The following is a 20,878-nucleotide window of genomic DNA, read 5'->3' on the forward strand; positions in this document are numbered from 1 at the left end:
AGTTGCTTTTCTAGTATTCAAAACTTTAAAAAAAATATTGGTGAATTTAAATGTTGCATTTAAAGTAAAAAAATTGAAAGCGAAAAATGCATCAGTGCTGAAACACATAAGGAGTTATATATCTAAATTGAACTAAAGAATAATCCATCAAAGGTCAATTTTCCTGAGGGAGTTGGAACCTTAGTTTCTTAATCATTTCTGAATTTATGATTGGAAAATTTAAGAAAGGTACATGATGAATCATGTGAGTACCGAAGTATTAACTACTGAGCTGATGATTAACTGGGGACTAGTAGTTCGTCAGCAGCAGACCCAGTGCAATAAAATATTAATGTATGTAAATACGTTTAACTTGATTTTTGCACATATGTTTATACGTTTTATCTAATTTTTGCACATATGTCATGTATGTATTTACGTTTTAACCGGATTTTTGTTCAAAATATTACTCGATGATTGCACATGTTCTATATGTTTTTAATGAATATTGCATATATGTATTTACTTTTTATCTGATTATTACACATATGTGTTCATTCATTTGACCTGTTTTATATATATAAGCGAAAACATAAAAATAGAAAAATAGAATAGAAAAGATTATTTTAAGTCGAGTTACATTCAAACATTACAAACATAAGCTCTGTAGAGCTTTTTGCCGACATTAATAACAATAACAACACATATAATAATAAGACATATAAAACATACACATTAGACAAAAAAAGTAAGACAGCTATATTGCAATAAATAAAGTAAAACTAGTTCTAAAAGCTGCATGGAAAACTCAACATTAAGATCAAAACATTAAGATCTGCAGGAGCCACATCTGCATGAGTTGCCATTTCAGTTGTTGATCATACTTTTAAACTGGTTCAGGTTCGACTGCGCACGGATCGCGTCAGTCAGCTCATTCCAGAGTGTAGCTCCAGCATACTTTAATAAATGAAGTCCAAATTGTGTTGTTCTCACCTGTGGTACTTCAACAGTTTGTTGCTTTCTAAAAGGTAAATTTTTTAAATCAATAATATCATGGAGATACACTGGTAACTCTTTGTGTAATATTTTAAAAGTTTCTATTACCATCATTCGTAGAAGTCTTAATTTTAAAGAAGGTAAACCAGATTTAAAAAAAAGAGTTTCATAGTCACTACTAATATCTTCATAGATGAACATCAAGTCACGTTCTCGTATTTTATCCATTTTGTAAGTGTTATCCTCCCCACAAAAATGTCAAACCACAGGACAATAGTTGAAATTAGACATAATATATGAGTGATAAATAGTTAACATTACCAATTTTGATAGATGCTTTCCAATTCTTTTTAGTATATTTAACAGCCTTGATGTTTGTTTACAAATTTCAGAAATATGTTTTAAACTTAAGTTGATAATCTATTGTCACTCCCAGGAGCTTTACCTCAGTGTCACATAAAATTGCATTCCCATAAAAATTGGATTTAATATCCCCACTTTTTGATTTATTGCAAATTTATCCGTATTAGATTTCCTTTTGTAATTAGCAAACCAATTAATTAAAACTGCACTTTCCTTTTCCGAAGATTTAACTAATCCGTTTAGATCTGGTCCTGAGTGTGACAATGTTATGTTCATCTGCTTAGTGGTAAAATTCATTTTCTTTTACAAATTTGAAAATGTCTTTAAGAAAAATATTGAAAAGCACAGGACCCAAGATTGAGCCCTGCGGTACACCTTTGTTAATATTTAGCCAGGTACTAAAGTATGCACCAACTTTTACATATTGTTTTCTGTTCGACAGATAGTTGTCAATAAGATTTAGTGCATCATCTGACAGGCCATATGCCTTCAACTTTTATAAAAGTAAGTTATTGGGTAAGCAATCAAAGGCCGTCGAAAGGTCCATAAGAATAGCTGCAACATATAAATGTTGATAGACTGCTTTTTGTAAGTCCTCAATGACTTTTAGAAGTGCTGTATTACAGCCATAGCCAGGTCTAAAAGCTGACAAAGAAGGATGAAATATCTTACTAAAATATTCTATTAGCTGCTGGTATATGACCCTTTTAAAAAGAACTTTGACACTACCGGTAGTATGCTAACAGGTCTGTAGTTTCCTGCCTCTAACTGACTATTCTTTTTATGCAAGGGAACAACCTGTGCTTCATTTAGATGGTCAGGAAACTCTGAACTTAAGATGTAAATGATAACAAGTGAAATTTGTCGTTATTGTTTTAGTTTCCAAAGAGTTCTTTTTGGAAGGGCGATAATTTTGCTACCGGTTTGGCACTAAAGTATGATGTAGAACGTGTTTATAGACGTTCAGTTATTGTAAGTACACGTAAGCACATATACACAATTGAATAAATGAAGGAGTAATGTGGATTTATATATAAACTTATGTGGACATCCTTTTTTGTGTACAATGAATAAACAAAACCAATCCAATGATAATTATACTTGCGGATTGGCTTTCATATGTTTAAGTATAAGCGTTCAGGTTCTAATGAAGATCAGCGCAGAAAAGCGCTTCGGACAATCGAAATGTATTACGTTTTATTTTCGTAAACTAGACCGTTACTACTGCCGGGGACAGTTAGTAAAACTTTTCAATCCTGGTATCTATGAGTTTATTTAGTACCGAGGGTATCATCAGATCAATAGTCAGTGCGTCGATACCGCATCTATTGGGCTGTTATTTCTCCACTCGAGACAGTTAAAATTTTCAAATCACAAAAGAAGATTCAAATATTGATCACATATACATTTGAACGATGACAAATTGAAATTACGATTCCACAAATCGGTAGTAAACATAATCATAGTCAGCTAGCAAACATGTCTCCATGACGTCCGTAAAAGAATATCAGTAGGGATATGCTACTATCAGTCATCGGAAAAAAAAATAATTGAGAGAAATAGTCTGAACAACCTTCTCCCTTAATAAGGACAGAAGTCAAAACTGCACTAGCTTTCCTCGAGGAATGTTTGCCACTGAACTTTATTTCAAAGATATAACTTTGAGCTTCATAATGAACTAGTTTTTGAATACCAGCATTTTTCAATTGTTTTGTTTTTAATTGTATGATATGAAGGGTAAACCGGATTATCAAATCCTTCATGACAGAGAGCATTGTAGCTCACCTAAATTGGTTGATCCATACGATGTGTCTTTGTCAAAACTAACTAAGGACATTTTTACCACGTGTTAGATTGTGGTTTGTCATTACGTCGTCTGATCTTTTAATTACCGAACGTGACTTATTCCCGATTGTGACTGTTTTGCTGAGTGTGAAACCGCATTGCTATAAGACGTGTCACGGTACCTTTCTATCCCAAATTCATGTATTTAATTTTGATGTTATATTTGTTGTTCTCGTCGGATTTTGTCAAATGTCTTAACGTATTTTCTGTTATATTCGTGTGTTATGGTATAGATAATTAATCACCCCTTCATTTATTAGATTTTAGTTTGGTTCAACGAAATTTATACGATATTTGGTTTACAGTTTGATTCAGAAGAAACACCGACATAGCTAGATAATACAATTAATTATCTAATTACTACCACAATTTGATACTAATAAGTATTGTAATTTTAATTGTTATTAATAAATGTAATGGCAGTATTATAAATCTATCTTGAATCAATCCTAATCCTATCTTATTTTTGGGAAATATTTTTACAAATTCATATGTGACGTCACTTTGTGTGTTTTTTTAGAATTTCAAATGTGACGTCACTTTGTGCGTTGAGGCTTTAGCTAACTCGGCTGTGTATTTTTATATGTTGGATTAAGTTGTTTTATGTAATGTATCCGTTTTTATTCTGTAGTTAGTCCCCATTTTGGTTTTATCATGTATATCTATTATATAGTCATTTTATAATATTTACTGTTTGCAAAATTATAAATTATTCTAAATAATAAGGATGTTCTTGTCCCAGGCAGAAAATCCTGGCCGTGTTAGTCGCAACTTTTTGGAAGTTTTGGTCCTCGGTGCTCTTCAGCTTTGTACTTGTTTTGGCTTTCAAACTTTTTTTATCTGAGCGTCACTGGTTAGTCTTGTGTGGACGAGACGCACGTCTGGCGTATTGAATTTTAAGCCTAGTACCTTCTGCTAGCTATTATTCGTGTGTTCCTTTGTCCTATATGTTCTCCCATTTATTTGTATTGTGGTCCTGTCATGTGATGTTGTCGTTTTGGTGTTGTGTTTGACGTTACCATAAAAGCGGGAGGTTTGGCATGCCACAAAACCAGGTTCAACCCACCATTTTTTTCTTAAAATGTCCTGTACCAAGTCAGAAAAATGGCCATTGTTATATTATAGTTCGTTTCTGTGTGTGTTACATTTTAATGTTGTGTTTTTGTTGTGTCGTTGTTCTCCTCTTATATTTGATGCGTTTCCCTCAGTTTTAGTTTGTAACCCGGATTTGTTTTTATCTCTATCGATTTATGAGTTTCGAACAGCGGTATACTACTGTTGCCTTTATCTAAACCCATCAATTCATATGGCATCCAAATTACTATAAATCTACTACTAATCTACTATCCTATTGTATGTTTTAAGGGTAATACAGAAGTTCTAGTTAATGTAACTATTAACGTTGTTTATGTTTATTTACAAATACATACATTAGCAAATACAAGATCCTCACAAGTTATGAAATCAATGCTAGTACTTATAAATCTATGGTCTTGATAAATATTTCTAAAACTGATTTTTTTTTATAACTTTCCAAAATCATTTGGATGACAACAACATTTTTATCAGTGTTACACCTTGACTTTATACACATTAAAATTGTCACTTAGATCCAGGGACTCATTGAGTTACTTGATCTAGTTCACTAAACACTATTGTTCGCAAGCCTTCATCATATTTGCCTTTATCAAACAGTAATTGTTCCAGTTCTGGATTAAAACCACGCGGAATTTCTATCCTAGAACAGCATGAACAGCACGATGAAAGTGAAGGAAGTTTCGTCTCAATCACATATCCCGAATAGCCAAGCACTGGAAAGAAAGAAAAATATAAAGAGTAGTTAACCTTCTATAGTTATATGTTTTCCAAACTAAGGTGAACTTGAACTATTGAAAACAACAGATGTTAAAATCTTGTTAATCCATTTAGACTATAAAAATTAAGGTAAAATAAATCTCGAAGGAATCATCTCGATAGGGTTAGCGTTTCCTGCTGTACATACATTACCCACCATAGACTCTTGTATCAGACTGGAAAAAAACTTTCCTCAACTTCTTTATTCCTTATTTTTTTTGATAATTTAAGGTATATATGAAACCCAAGAGCTCTCTCTCTCTCTCTCTCTCTCTCTCTCTCTCTCTCTCTCTCTCTCTCTCTCTCAAAACATTGATTACTTCTGAGTAACTATGTTATATCTACCACTTTAAGAAGTTTACAAGGGGGCGATCAAAACCGTAAGTCGACGAAAAGCAATCAACATTTTCTCGTTTGAATTGTTTTACATTTGTCATTTCGGGGCCTTTTATAGCTGACTATGTGGTATGGGTTTTGCTCAATTGTTGAAGGCCGTATAGTGACCTATAGTTCTTAACTTCTATGTCATTTGGTCTCTGGTGGAGAGTTGTCTCATTGGCAATTATACAACATCTTCTTTTTTTTTTATATATACAAAACCATTACCACAAAGAAAAACTTATCAGACAACAACATATAAAAAAAACTTTTCACAGAACTGAATTCTGAGCTACATAACGGCATTCGTAAAACTGTTAACGTAACCGTAAGAAACCCTTTATTATTAACAGCAACATTCCATCAAGAAAATATAATATGATGTAGTCCTCTCTGACGTCAGTATTAATTAATATAGCATATCCGGGTCCTATTCTTTGTCACTCAAATCGAAGATTTTTTTTTATTTTCCAAAATTGGACTCCAAATATTTGTTTCTTTTCGCCATTTCATTTCTAGAATTGCATAAAAGCATCAAAGTCGTAAAGGTGCGGTCCAAATTCACTAACGCTGATCGACATTCTTGTCTTCTATTTCAACCTTCTTTTTTGTCTGTCATGTTTTCCAACGAAATTCCTGATATTTTTTTTTCTAATATCAGCAATTTAAAGTCTTTTGTTGGTAAAGTTTAATAGGTTTAGTTTTAATTTACTAATTGTCGGCTACAAATTAATATCAAATGATGTCATTTGTTAGCGCTATCGCTTTGAAGTGTAAAGCTTAATTACAAGACACTGTAGTTTATGCTTTGTACTATATCATATCTCATTTATCCTTCCCATGACGACACTAGATCTATATGCAACTGTTCCCCATTTCACTGGATATACCAAGATGTCGATTCGGATAAAAACAGGTTAAATATAGGCACATTAAAAAAGATCCTGAAATTAACCAAAATTTTGTAAATGTTTTTTTGTTTGTGCCGAAATATTGAATGAGAATGTAATTCTTTCAAAACTGTCCCATAAGTCCTTTAAGTACATCTAGGTAATCCATTTTTAATTCCACAATAAACTCCAAAACTATTGTTTACTATTACAGAATCGTGCCAATGTTACTGGTTTTCAATTAAAGAATGGAAAAAAATACCAGTTTCCTCCATTTGCAAATTTGAAAACCAAATCTGATGCAGATTATGGCTTCATGTTTAACAACTCCCCAACGTTTTATCTAATCCATCGGTTGATAATTATAATGATGTTTTTTTCGTAGTATTGTCACTTATTTTAACATTATTTTTTATGCAAGATTTCAGATGATATAATTGATAATTCCAATCTAAAAGAATTAAAGACCTTTGCCATTTGATTAGTTTCACTGTAAAACTTATAATATATACATGTAAATAGTTCATGCTTTCCATTGAAACTTACAAGAAGGAAGTTGGAGACTACCTGGCTTTGGTAGCATTCCTTTAATTCGTTTGTAATCTGGATCTTTGCTGTCGATCATATATTCGGGATCTGGCATTCCGGAAAACACACATAGCGTTATTTTCATATATCTCATTGCTGAAGAAAAAAAACATGATCTGAATTCATTTTACATATAACAAGGTATATTTGAATGTTAGTTGCAAAAAACTTTAAAAAGCCAAACAATGTGTAGTCATTTTTGGGCCCTTTGTAGCTTGATATTCGGTGTGAGCCAAGGCTCCGTGTTAAAGGGTATACTTTGACCTAAAATTGTTTACTTTTTACACATTGTGACTTGGATGGAGAGTTGTTTCATTTGGTGATAATACCACATCTTCTTATTTCTATGATGTTCATGTAAAAGATGCGGAAGAAACACAAGGGATATTCGAGCATAAGTCGAACTGACAATGTCATGGAAAAATAGGAAAAACAAACAATAAACAACATTCTACAACATACAACTTGGACAACTAAAGCATAATTTTACTCTATGGTTGCCGTTTTACACTTGTCTTTCATGGAAATATATAAGATCGTATGAGTTATAATGAAATGCAATTGTTAAATTACTTATTGTTTGTCCCTTTTAAAATATTGAAAGAATGGAAATGTCTTATATATAAAAAAAAAAAAAAACACTTGAGCATTTCAATCGCATAATATACTATAAAAAAGTCTTTTCATTTCAAGAAAGTGATATTTTACATAGACAAAAAATTAAGAATCAACAGCGACATCAAATAAGACATAATGATAGATAATCTTCATTTTCATATATTTTCGCTGATTTGTTTTATTTTTTAATGGTTTGAAAATTGGAAAGGTGATATAACCAATTGAAATAGAAATACTAAAAGAAAAGACGACAAAGATACCAATGGGACAAGCAAAAACATTTAGTCGAAAATAAATGACAAACCCTTTCGGAACGAAAAAAGACGAGGAGACTAACAACAGTTTTACAAAATATTAAAAAAAAACTCATTCGAGCATCACAAAACCCATCAAAACTAGAATTGTTTGCAGGTGCTCCAAAAGGATAAGCAGATCCTCTTACACGATTGACATAAGTGACATCCCTTGTGTTGTCAATTGCAGAAAATATAGATAATAATTTGCATCGGTGATGTCAAAATCGACGAAAAAAAGGCTTTGTTTTTGCTACAACAATTAGCGCATATCTGTGTTCATCTGCGACAGAACCATTTAAAAGGAGTCTGTAATAATTTCAAACCAATCCGTTTCAGGGACATAATGATAGTAATTGCAAGCTCTTTAATATCATATCAACTAGGAGATATGTTCACGCTGCTGGAATGTTGCTACATATAATTGGAAATTCACTGTTTTGCAAGATATGAGGTATATATTAAAAATTACGTAACCGTTTATTTGTCATATTTTATTTCGATTGCGCTCAAAATAGTCTGTAAGCTATATATATTTGGGTAGGACAACATCTTAGCAACATTTTGGCCTTAAAAAGTAAAATAAAAATAATACCGAATTCCAAGAAAAATTTAAAATGGAAAGTCCCTTATAAAATTATAAAATGGCAAAATTAAAAGATCAAACACATCAAACCAATGGTAAACAACTGTCATATTCCTGAATTAGTACAGGCATTTCCTTTTGTATAACATGGTGGATTAAGCCTGGTTTTGTTGCTAACTAAACCTTTTGATATTTATATCATGAGTGTTGAAAGACCCATGATCGACCTCCCAGCATTATTGAAATCGGAAGAATATTTACATCTTCTGTTTTCCATATTCCCTTTTATCTGGCATAAAGTTTAACTTTAATAAATTCCTTTACTTATTAAACCAGGTTTTATCTCTTGCAATGTCCTCCTAATTTTTAATGAAAGTTGCATCTCAACATGTGCCAAAATAGATTTAGAGTCTTCTTAAACTACTTTGAAATTGGTAACATTTTATATGTAAGAAAGAGGCGGACGATATCAAAGGGATAATCGAACTATTTAGTCGAAGACAAACTAACAACGCCCAACGCCATGGAAACAAAAAGAAAACAGATAAAAAAACAGTCTACAAAACACAACATATCAAACTAATTAAATTAGATTTTACTGTTTCATATACGAATTAATTCATTCAGGTTACGGATTTGCTTTGGTTTTCTTTTTTGGTCAAAATACCACAAAATATTGTGAGAACGACAAGGTTCAAACATGAAACTATGATATTTTGAAATTTATACGAAATAAATATTTTTTTTGCAAATGGTCCTTCCATCAATTAGAATAAAAGATCAATTTAACTCTAAAACTTTTTGTTTAATGACGAGTACACAATGAAATAAATTTTCTGTTTTGTTTGATCTGTAAATGTTAAACAAATTATAACAAAGTAAGGGGTATTAAATGATGAAATCAGATTGAAGATTCGGTATTCTAATCATAGTTTATATAAGTCAACGTCTCTTTTTTTTTTTAAATGTTACACCTGATACTGATTAAAACGGTTATGTCTCGAATTAAAATTGCCTTTGTTTTCTTTATTTGTATTTCTTTTTTAACACAATCAAATAATCTTTATTGCACCACATGTACATGCTGTTTAACAATATACTTAACTTACAGCGTTGGGCTAGGTATCCGTTTATTAGTTATTGGAAAAATATCTGATAGAATATATATAAATGAAAATATTACACATTTTGATATCATAAATATAAGTAAAAAGAAAGTAATTTCCTGGATTTTATTTCTGTACTTTTTTTTTTAATTTCTTCATGATTCCGTAAACGAAAAAAATTTAATATCTATCACTAATTACTATTACGCTTTTAGTGTGCTTTATGTCAAAAAATATCCACAATACATCTCAAAAATTACGATATATAAACTCATCATAGATACGATAGGTGTGAATGCGGTATTTTTTAAACATGATTTGTCATACACTAATCATATATTCATCTTTGAAATGTTCCTTTCATCAACGTTTTTTACACCACCCTAAATGTAACTTCGTTTGACAAATATATTTACTACTGAAACGCTTGAAGGGTATTAAAAACGTGACTATATCTACACTTATCAAATTACATATATATACATGAAATAAAAGTTACATTGATATCGATAATATCTAATAATACATTATTAATACATACCTTGGTTTCAGCTGATGGCAAGTAACTAATGTTCGTCTCAAAGTGTAAACTATCTATATTTCCAGATTTCTAGTGAGAGTTGTCTTTCGTAGAATAGCAAGTTCAATGCTATCATGCTATCATATTACAGATAATTTAGCGGACAAATAGCGTAATATAAATGAAAGATGTAAAAAAATAATATCCTTCCTTTCACTCATTTCTATCATTAAATTAAATAGGCTTCCTAAGATTTTGGAAAATCTATCTCAATGTGTGAAATTTAAATTAACAATGGAATATCTTAAGGCTTTTATCGCTCTGTATGGAAATATTCAAGTCTTATTTATCTCAAAGTAAAAAAACAAAACCTGCGAAATCCATATTTACCTCAAAATGAGTCACAATTAGGAATAACATACAATCGTTATAACGAATTCCAATTTGTGATTTTGACCGTAAAACTTATGTCGTCTCAAATTCGTGTCAATTTCCTTCGTTCTTCCTCATAACTACGTTGGATCAGTTTCTTTTTGACTTTTAGAAGTTTTTGAATACAAAACCAATCAGCAAGTAGGGGGGGGGGGGCGTAATTAGTATCAAATACAATACCGACTGTCTGTTGAAATATCAATCCAAAAAATGTATTACCGTTGAAACTCCCAAATTGGTTACAAAAGAGAGAGAGATGAAAGATAACAAAAAAAAAACAATATACAACAAACAACATAGAAAACTAAAGACTTAGCAACATACAGCGGCGGTGATATCAAGTGCTGCGAAAGAGTAAGTAAGCAGATCCTGCTCCCAATGTGGCACCTGTCATTTTGCAGATGTAAGTACAAACCTGGTGATAAGTCACTTTCGGTAGGTTAATTTCGAGGAAAAGAGGACGGGATTGCAGTTACGACCATTTGACTATAACTGTCGATATCTATGAAACAAATATTCCATAACGTAAACCAACTCGTGATTGCGTCCGTAAAATTTTCAAAGAGATGATTTCAACTTCAACTCGTGGAATTCTTGGTTTAATATCTTTCTTGTAAGCAGCAACACTCTTTAAAGTAAATAATAATATAAATCTATTGAATCGGCTCGGAGTCAGAATAGTGCTCCCGGGTAAGGTGACATGTCTCCCTGCCGACTGTTACCTTGTGAACTAGCACGTTTAAAATCCGGCTCATCGTGTCAGTCTAGTACATAGCAGGGTACATATTTATATAGCACGAAGATGTTCTCGTCCTGAATATACATTTAATTTACCACTGGACATTATCAAGTCATTCATCCATCCATCCATAATCTCTCTTTGCATATATTTAATAGCGTTTACCCCATTGCTCTGCACTTTGTGTGTGTTTGTGCCATGTGAATGTGTTCATTACTTTTGATTTAGTTACATTAATGTGTATGTTATGCTATTTTGGCTTTCTTATATTTGGTTTTGAGCGTTTCTGGTGATGGTAAATCCAGGACAGCCCTTCGGACGCATTACTTTTATAATGTGTTGTTTTATTTTTTTTGTAATTATATATGAGATTCATTTGAAAGACAATCAAGAATTTAAAACATAAGCATTAATTGTCACGAACAAAACTTCTAATTTGATAAGGAAAGAATCTAAGTGAGTCATAACAAGTTTGACAGTTTAACTGTATGGAGACACTTTCTTCCCACTTTCCATTCTTTTTAACAAATGACATTGACATCTGACATTTGTTTTTCTCGTAATAGAAAAGAAAGGATACGGGGTACCCATCCATGACACAAAATCAGCATATGCAAAGGAAAAAACACAAAACGCAAAGAACAGCTATTTTATTGCTGTTCTTCATCTCAAAGTCACAATGATGGCTTCAACACGAAAAAAAAAAGACTCTCACCTCACTGCAAGTTTATGACGGCCCAACAGCGATTTGAGCGTAATCCTTATTCGAAAATTATCAATTAAAGAACGCTTCCTTTGAGTTTTGTCATTTAAAATTAAGACAGAAAGTGACTGCAGCATAGATAATGATGGAACCGTTTGACCGAAGTCACAACATTTTTTTTAAATCTCTTCATAAATCATTAATACTAATACGTTGCCTTTTGTATTAACAAAATCTTTATCCTTCTCGAGGATGGAAATGTAACAGAAGTGGTTCGATTCAGTTTGCAAAGTTTTCTATAATCCTGCCTCAATAAATTATATACCATGACGCTTGATAAGTGACTTTCCGTTTTGAATTTTCCTTGGAGTTCGGTTTTTTTGTTATTTTTTTTTTTATAGTTAGCATATGATAGCTTAAGCTTACTCTCACTGGACATAAAAACTTTCTGCAATTCAATATCCCGTATAATAACTTTGAAAGATGTAATTTATTCTATATTTGTATTATAAAGTCATTAAAGGCAATTCATGCAAGTTCAACAATAAACATTATTTTAAAATACAAGGTTTGCAAATCCAATCAGTGTAAAGAAGTATTAAAAATGTACACAAAAATTCATCAAAAGCAAATTGAGTGTTTAATGGGAGCAGTGTAGTAAACATTTGATTATCTAAAAAAAATACCTATTACAAGGAGCTAAATAAATCACTTTTAAAATTTTAAGGTTTTATGCAAAAACACAAATATTGCATGTTTTAATACTTTTAAAAAACAATAACACTTTTTTACGGAAAGAAATACTTTCACACGGTTTTTTGCAAAGTGTTTCTTAATTAATAGTATTAAAGAAATTCCAGACAGAAGAAAAAACAAAAAACTCTGATGAAGACTGAATGCGAAAATAAATCATGAAATCATACAATTATTGGAAATAAAAAGACGTAGACGTTTTTCTTGCCAACAGAAATGTTTATATATAAAAATCTACCATTGATTTCTGCAAGAAACCTAGTTATTCAAACGCTGGCGATCCCGTTTTCTTTTTTTTTTTCTTTGGCGCTTAATTACGCCGCATTGATTTCTTGATGCAAATAAACTCATCACAGATACCAGGGTTGAAATTTTGTAGTTACGCTAGACGCGCGTTTTGTCTATAAAAGACTCATCAGTGACGCTCGAATAAAAAAAGTTAAATAGGCCAAATAAAATACGATGTTGAAGAGCATAGAGGACCTAAAATTCCTAGAAGTTTTGCCAAATACATATAAGGTAATTTATTCCTGAGATAGAAAAGCCTTAGTATTTCAAAAATTCAAAGTTTTGTAAACAGTTAATTTATAATTATCACCATATCAATGATAATTCATGTCAACACAGAAGTGCTTACTACTGGGCTGGTGATACCCTCGGGGAATAAAAACTCCACCAGCAGTGACATCGACCCAGTGGTTGTAAATAAACTCGTCATAGATACCTGCATCCATTATTTTGAGAATAATGACCTTTTCACATTGGTTTTATATTTGCTTTTAAAGTTCAGGGACCTATTAAAATTAATTCGATTTTCATTGATCATAAACCATGTAAACGATATAATTACAAATAAAACGCCTAAATACAATCTTTAACGTATAACAAAGTTATTTTCACAAAGATTAAGCATTTGTCATGGAACATATCTACAATTTCCTACAAGCCCTTCTGGTGTACATACAATTATTAAAGAAAAAAGTAAAATAACAAAAATACCGAACTCCAAGCAAAATTCAAAACGGAAAGTCCTTAATAAATGGCAAATTCAAACGTTAAACACGTCAAACGAAAGGAAAACAACTGTCATATTCCTGACTTGGTACAGACATTCTTTTTGTAGAAAATGATGGATTAAATCTGGTTTTTTTAGCTAGCTTAACCTCTTACTTGTATGACAGTCGCATAAATTTCCATTATATTGACAACAGTGTGTGAGCAAAACAAACATACATAATAGGTAAAAATGTCAAAAATTGGGGTACAGCATTGTGTTATAATCTTAATCACTATAAAAACAAACAACTATGTAAACAAAGAAAAAACATGGCATGTAGACACTCTATAGACAAAGCACATAAGCAAAAATGAAAGACAAGAATACAAAAATGACTATAGCACAATAACACAATGTATAAATACCGAGCCACACCAAAATAATATTACCATAATGGACTAAACAATAAAGGTTAAAAATATGTAAAGACAAATAACAAGAACACTATAAAACGTAATTAAGATGAAAAACAACGTCAGTACCTATAATCTATACTTCAAGACCATCATGTACTATTTCTTAATTTGATACGGAATATTTATCAACAAGGTCTTGGTATCGTCCGATGAATTGTTTTTAGAAAAAGGACGAGACATTCTTTATGATGCTATCAATATTAGCGATATTTTCCACCAGACATCTGTACATAAAATTATACCTGATTACTTCAAAAATAAAGCTACACCTGTAATTTCATATACTTACACCAAGCCTATTGAATCCAAGATTTTCAACCACAAGAGGAATTTAGAGGCCTTTAACCTCAAAGATTTGAAACCCAAACCTCCGGATTGCTCATGTGCATCGTCAAAATACGATTATAGTCCAACTGGTCATGTTATTAATGGCGACCTTGTCATCGTAACCAATGAACAACTAAGAGAGTTGTTAGCCAAGGGACCAAAATATAGAATTCTTCAGCCCATCAACTGGAAAAAGAACTTCAGGTTACTGATGGATGCAGTTGAAGACTGTGTCAGAAAATGAGTAAAGCGCGAGCCAGATAAACCAGAACTGGACACTTTTTCTGAATGGATCAAAGCTATTCGATCATGCATTCAGAAACGCATTCAGAAACTACGATGTACTATGAGCACAAGGGTTTCTAACCTATTCAAGAATCCGGAGGTTTTGGATGTTTTATCCCCTTTGCATGACAAATATGTCGTTGTTCCAGCAAATAAAGCCTTCAATAATATTGTCTTCATATGTAAAAACCATTACTTGGAATGTCTCACAAAAGAGCTGGGAATAAACAGCAAAACTGGTAATCCTACATATTCTTTATCATCTTTTACAAAAGATGAAATTTTACAAAATCACAAATCTGTCCTCCTTTCTTTTGGTATTTACATCAAAGAAAACGAAGAAAATCTACCGTCATTATACTTGATACATAAACTTCCCAAAACCCCTTATAAAGAACGATACATAGCTGGATCATAAAGATGTTCAACTAAACATCTTTCTAAAGTGCTGACTACTATTCTTTCTACAGTAAAAGATGTCCTTCATAAATATTGTGATGAGATATATTCAACCAGTGGTGTCAATCAGATGTGGATTGTTAAAATTTCTAAAGATCTACTGCTAAATCTTAGGTCACAATCTCTGCAATTTTGCAGCAACATTAACACATTTGATTTTTCTGCGATTAACACTACTGTTCCCCATTCTCAATTAAAACATCGACTTCACCATCACTTTAACCAGAGTTTTTTCTATAAAAAGGGGAATCGTAGATATAAATTTCTTGTTTTGGGTTATAATCATTCTTATTTTGTGAAGAACCACACTGATTCTATCAGAAAATAAACTGAAGATGATATTATCAAAATGCTGGACTTTTTGATCGACAATAATTATATTTGTTAAGTTTGGAGATTGATATTTCAAAAGACAGTCGGTATTCCAATGGATACTAATTGTGCACCCCTACTGGCCGATTTGCTTTTGCAGTCGTATGAAGAAGAATTCATTCAGAACCTTCTAAAAGACAAAAAAAAAAAGCACCATGCGAAATTCTTTAATTTTACTTTCAGACATATTGATGATGTCCTATCACTGAATAACCCATATTTCAGTCAGTACTTACATCTAGATTAAGGATACTACTGATACTAGAAGGATTGCTTCATACCTTGATCTTTTCCTCAATATTGACACAGATGGACGACTTCACACTAAAATCTATGACAAACGGGACGATTTCAACTTCACAATTATCAATTTCCCATTTCACAGCAGTAACATACCCTCTGTCCCATCATATGGTGTTTACATTTCTCAATTGATTATAATACTCGTGCATGTTCACACCATAGGGATTTCATATACAGGAGTGTGCTCCTTACGCAGAAACTGCTCTAACAGAGTTATGAGGAGGAAAGGTTAAAAATTACACTCCGTAACTTTTATGGACACCATCACAAATTGGTTGATCTATACGATGTGTCTGTGTCTAAACTAACTAACGACCTATTTACCACGTTTTTGATTGTGGTTTATCATCTGATTCGTCTGGTCGGCTAAGTTCCGAATGTGACCTATTCCCGAATATGACTGTTTTGCCGAGTGTGAATTCGCATTGCTATTACACGTGTCTCGGTATTTATACATCCAACTTTCCTTTATTTAGTTATGAGGTTCCTTTCGTAAGTCTTGTTGTATATTGTGTTATGTCTTATCTTTGTGGTTTGCATTCCTTTTTTATTTTCTATATTAATGCAAAAGTTATGATAATTAATCAGTTTAAAGCAACTATATGCACAGGATTTACTTGTTTTTACACAGTTTTGATTTAGAAGAAAAACCGACATGGTTAGAAAATACAAATAATTACACCATTACTAACTCAATTCTATATTAGTATTCTTGTAATGGTTAGATAATACATAAAATAACACCATCACAAACTTAATCCCAATTTTATATTCTTTTTTTTTAAATTTACCCGTGACGTCTCTTTTTGTGGCGTTGATACATTCATGTGACGCACAGTTCATAATTATATTGTGGTGTGCTAGTGTACTGTCGTAAACTGATGGAAGTTTATCCGTTGTTATTCTGTGGTTTACATGTTGTAATGTACTATTATGTTATTTATTTATGTATTTCTCTTTCCTGCGCGTTATTGCGTTTATTTATACTGTATTTCTGTCGCATAATGGTGTCATTTTAGCGGTATTTTTAACATTGCCATATAACCGGGAGGTTTGGATACCCATAAAACCAGATTCAACCCACCATTTCTTCTTAAAATGTCCTGTACCAAGTCAGGAATATGGCAGTTGTTATCAAATAGTCCGTTTCTATGTATGTTTGTTTTTGTAGCAGTTCAGTGTTTCTGTTGTTCCGTTGTTTTACTCTTATAGTTGATGTGTTTCCCTCGGTTTTGGTTCGACCCGGATTTGTTTTCGCTCAATCGATTAATGACTATTGAACAGCGGTATACTACTGTTGCCTTTCTTTATCTTTGACATAACCTTGGTTCATCAACTTTTTCCTCAGACACTGGTGACATTTTATAAAGTCTGAGTAGCAGCTGCAAGCTCTTGAATACCGAATGAGTTGGAAAATGTATATCCCATATGCAGGTGAAGTTGGTATATTGGTACTAAGGTGGGGAAAATTTATAATTCCGAAATTAAAATCGTCTCGTTTGTCATAGATTCTGGTACTGAGATGACCGATTATGTCAAATTCGAGGTATAAGTCTAAAAATGAGGCAGAGATAGCCGTGTTTGTTGTTTCTTTAATTTCTAGTTCTGGGGGACATATTAATTGAACCCAATCAGAAAAGTTTTGATTGTTAATGGAAAGAACATCAATGTATCTGAATGTGAAATTAAATGATCTGGCTTCTTTGATCTTCTTGTTTTTGACAAGTGTCTGAAGGAACTCCGACTCATATAAAAATAAGAAGAGGTCAGCAAGGAGAGATGCACATTTCGTTCCCATAAGAAGGGGTTGGCTTACGTAAAATCATTTAAAGAACTAATTGAGAAAAACCTGCTATAACATTTTCTCCGTTATATAAATGGCGGTTACGTAGTCCTTCTCAGTGCAGGGTTGAATTTCAACATAATTTGAATAAGATAACATCTTTGAACGCCAGCACGTCGGTCAGTTTCTAAAAACAGGCATACAAAACCCGTCATAAAATTATCCAAAGAAAGCCATACCTTGACCCATCCTGTGCCAGAAAATGCATAACGTTTTAGATAAACTGGCGTATGTAATAAAACAATAAAAATCATTTTACTGCAGCTGGTCATTTTTTTATTTCCTGTATAACGGAATTTTTATGAATCAATAGATGCTGACTAAAAATAGAAAAAAAAAACATTATTTGTGACATGAAATACAGCAGTTCCATAGAAAACGCTCACTTGCTACGTTATAACATATACAAATAAAAAGAGTTAAGCAACTATTGCTTACATCCACTTCATTTGAACTTTGGTGGACAGTTGTCTCATTGGCAATCATATCACACCTCTTTATTGTTATATACATCCACTTCATTTGAACTTTGGTGGATAGTTGTCTTATTGGCAATCATACATAAAGACAACAGTAGTATACCGCTGTTCAAGTATACCACATCTCCTTATTGATATTTAGGTAAAAAGACCGAATCAATATGTTCTTGAATCAAGAAAAATAAAACCCATGGAAAATTACATAAAAAATATCGAAAGAACATGATTCAATGAACATTGAATGTGTCTTCTTGATCATTTCAGTCCATCCAGTGCACCAAATACTCTTTTCCTCAAAGTGTCACCAAAGTTGCCTTTGTTAAAAAGCATTTTTTCCAGTTCTTGGTTAAATCCGCAAGGAATTTCTATCGAAGAAGAACACGACAAATGGTTTGATTTGGCATTACCCATGATGGTAATCATATATCCCTGATAACCAAGCACTGGAAAGAAAGAGAATCAACAGTTAATAATGCATAATGTTATGTACTACAAGTAAGAGACAAAAGTTGTAAAAACTCTTCAAAGATACCAGACTTATAATTTGGTACTCCAAACGCGCGTTTCGTCTTCATAAGATTCATCAGTGGCGTTCGAATCAAAACAGTTGTAAGGCAAAATCAAATACTAGTAATACGAAGTTGAAGCGCATTAATCATTGAAAATTCAAAAAAGTGGTGCTAAATTAAGATAAGGCGTTACATGGGGTTACAAAACTCTTGCTTAGCTTTTGGAATATTTTAAAATATTAACAGTAAATTTGAAGAAAATTAACATCTCAGTGATATTTTATGCAACAAAAAATGTGCTTATTTGGTAATGAACACTTACCAGAAGGGAGATGTAAACTCCCCGGCTTTGGTAATGCTGCTTTAATTGTTTCGAAATCTGGATCATTGCCATCAATCTTATATTCGGGATTCCGCCTTCCGGAAAAAACGCATAATGTTACATTCATATGTGTCATTTCTAAAACAAATAAAGGATATCGTCTAAATTAATCGTTCGATGTTTTCGTTTGTTATATAGTTTCACATTTGCGTTCTCAATAATGTATAAACGTGTGGTTTTTACGTAAAAAGAGTCTTGAAGCAAAACTGCACATGTTTACATTTGTAATTGATTTTGCTAACTCTTATATTACACAATATTTTTAAATGACTTATTTTGATAAAACTTAAAAATATATAATTGGCATCTAAAGTTAGGAAATAAACTTTATATCGTTCAGATAATGTCAGTCCGTTCAAATAGTTTTTGTACTTAATATTTATCTAATGATACAATTTGTATATGGATTTATCATTAAAACTACGATATTTGATTAGTTCCTTTATCGATTAGTGGTTGAAAGAATTGATAGTTATTCATTCTGCTGTTGGTTGCCGAAAACTAATGATCATTTTAATGAAATAAATTTAATTAATTTGATACAATTGTTGTCTCTTTGAAATATTGAAAGAAGAAACGTCTTGTACATATCTAATACACTTGCAAAATATTTTAATTCACTATACACATACAATAGTGTTGTCATAGCCTATTAACCGTACTTTTAAGAATTGATGGAATAAAATCATAAAAAGTTACATGACTAAATCAATTTTTTTCACTTACAGAACATTCGTATCCAGTATTATCTAGTTGAAATTTTATATTTAATAGGTAAAAACATGTTCAATTAGTGTAGCCTTTCAATAAAACCGATATGCAGCGCTACACTTTTCTTGGAGCTCTTTGATATTTTTGTAAAGTTTGCAATTTAGAACCAAAATGAGGTAATCACAATTTTCAGACTTGTTAATTTGGTTCCGTGTTCAGAAATATGAGTGAATTTGATAAGACTGTCGTACAAGTGAGAGGTTTAGCGCTATAAAACCAGGTTCAATCCACCATTTTCTACATTTGAAAATGCCTGTACCAAGTCAGGAATATGACAGTTGTTGTCCATTCGTTTGATGTGTTTTGTCATTTGATTTTGCCATGTGATTAGGGACTTTCCGATTGAATTTTCCTCGGAGTTCAGTATTTTTGTGATTTTACTTTTTAGAACCTTATAGTAGACACATGAATTATTAAAGCTATGATGTTGTGAATACTTTAAAGATTGAAACATTTTATTTATATAATTACCCTTGCAAGAATAACAAATGGCTGATGTATAATTTAAATATCAGGGGAGTATTTATAATAAAATCCATTTAATGGCAAATTCAATATTATAATAAAGCGTACCATTTGCACTTGTTTATAAAAGTATGATTACATGCCTGTAACATTTCCCTTTGTTAAAGATCAACAAACTACTTTTGAAAATATAAGAAAAATTGAATATACTTAAAGCTTTACAAAAGATCATGAATTTACTAACTAAAGAAGCTTTCGGACTGAGCGTCAGATGTTTAGTTGATATATTGATTTGTTTATCTTTGAAATGCCCCCTTCATCAACTGATTGAAAACTAATAGTCGTATATTATTTTGCATGATTATTAGTCATTTATTTATTTTGCATGATACATCAAATGAGAGATAAACAACCTGCAGAAAAGTATGAAATGATGAACAAAACTCGACAAAATCACATGAATCAAATTACACATGTAACAATGTAAGAATAAAACGTGAAATCAATATTGACAATATCTATTTATACCTACCTCGGTTTCACCTCATGGAAGGTAAACAATGATCG

The 20,878-nt window shown here is 31.9% G+C and overlaps 2 long non-coding RNA genes across 2 annotated transcripts; both read right to left on the reverse strand.

The window, feature by feature from the left end:
- Positions 1-4,634: 4,634 nt before the first annotated feature.
- On the reverse strand, positions 4,635-10,074 carry LOC127719396 (uncharacterized). Its single transcript, XR_007990283.1, has 3 exons — positions 10,038-10,074; positions 6,852-6,989; positions 4,635-4,994 (listed from the first exon to the last, which is right to left on the reverse strand). It is a non-coding gene; the product is annotated as an uncharacterized LOC127719396 (long non-coding RNA).
- Positions 10,075-17,958: 7,884 nt separating this feature from the next.
- On the reverse strand, positions 17,959-20,878 carry LOC127719393 (uncharacterized). Its single transcript, XR_007990280.1, has 3 exons — positions 20,844-20,878; positions 19,016-19,153; positions 17,959-18,627 (listed from the first exon to the last, which is right to left on the reverse strand). It is a non-coding gene; the product is annotated as an uncharacterized LOC127719393 (long non-coding RNA).

This window comes from Mytilus californianus, unplaced genomic scaffold, assembly GCF_021869535.1.
Source record: "Mytilus californianus isolate M0D057914Y unplaced genomic scaffold, xbMytCali1.0.p SCAF_11, whole genome shotgun sequence".
NCBI lineage: Eukaryota > Metazoa > Mollusca > Bivalvia > Mytilida > Mytilidae > Mytilus > Mytilus californianus.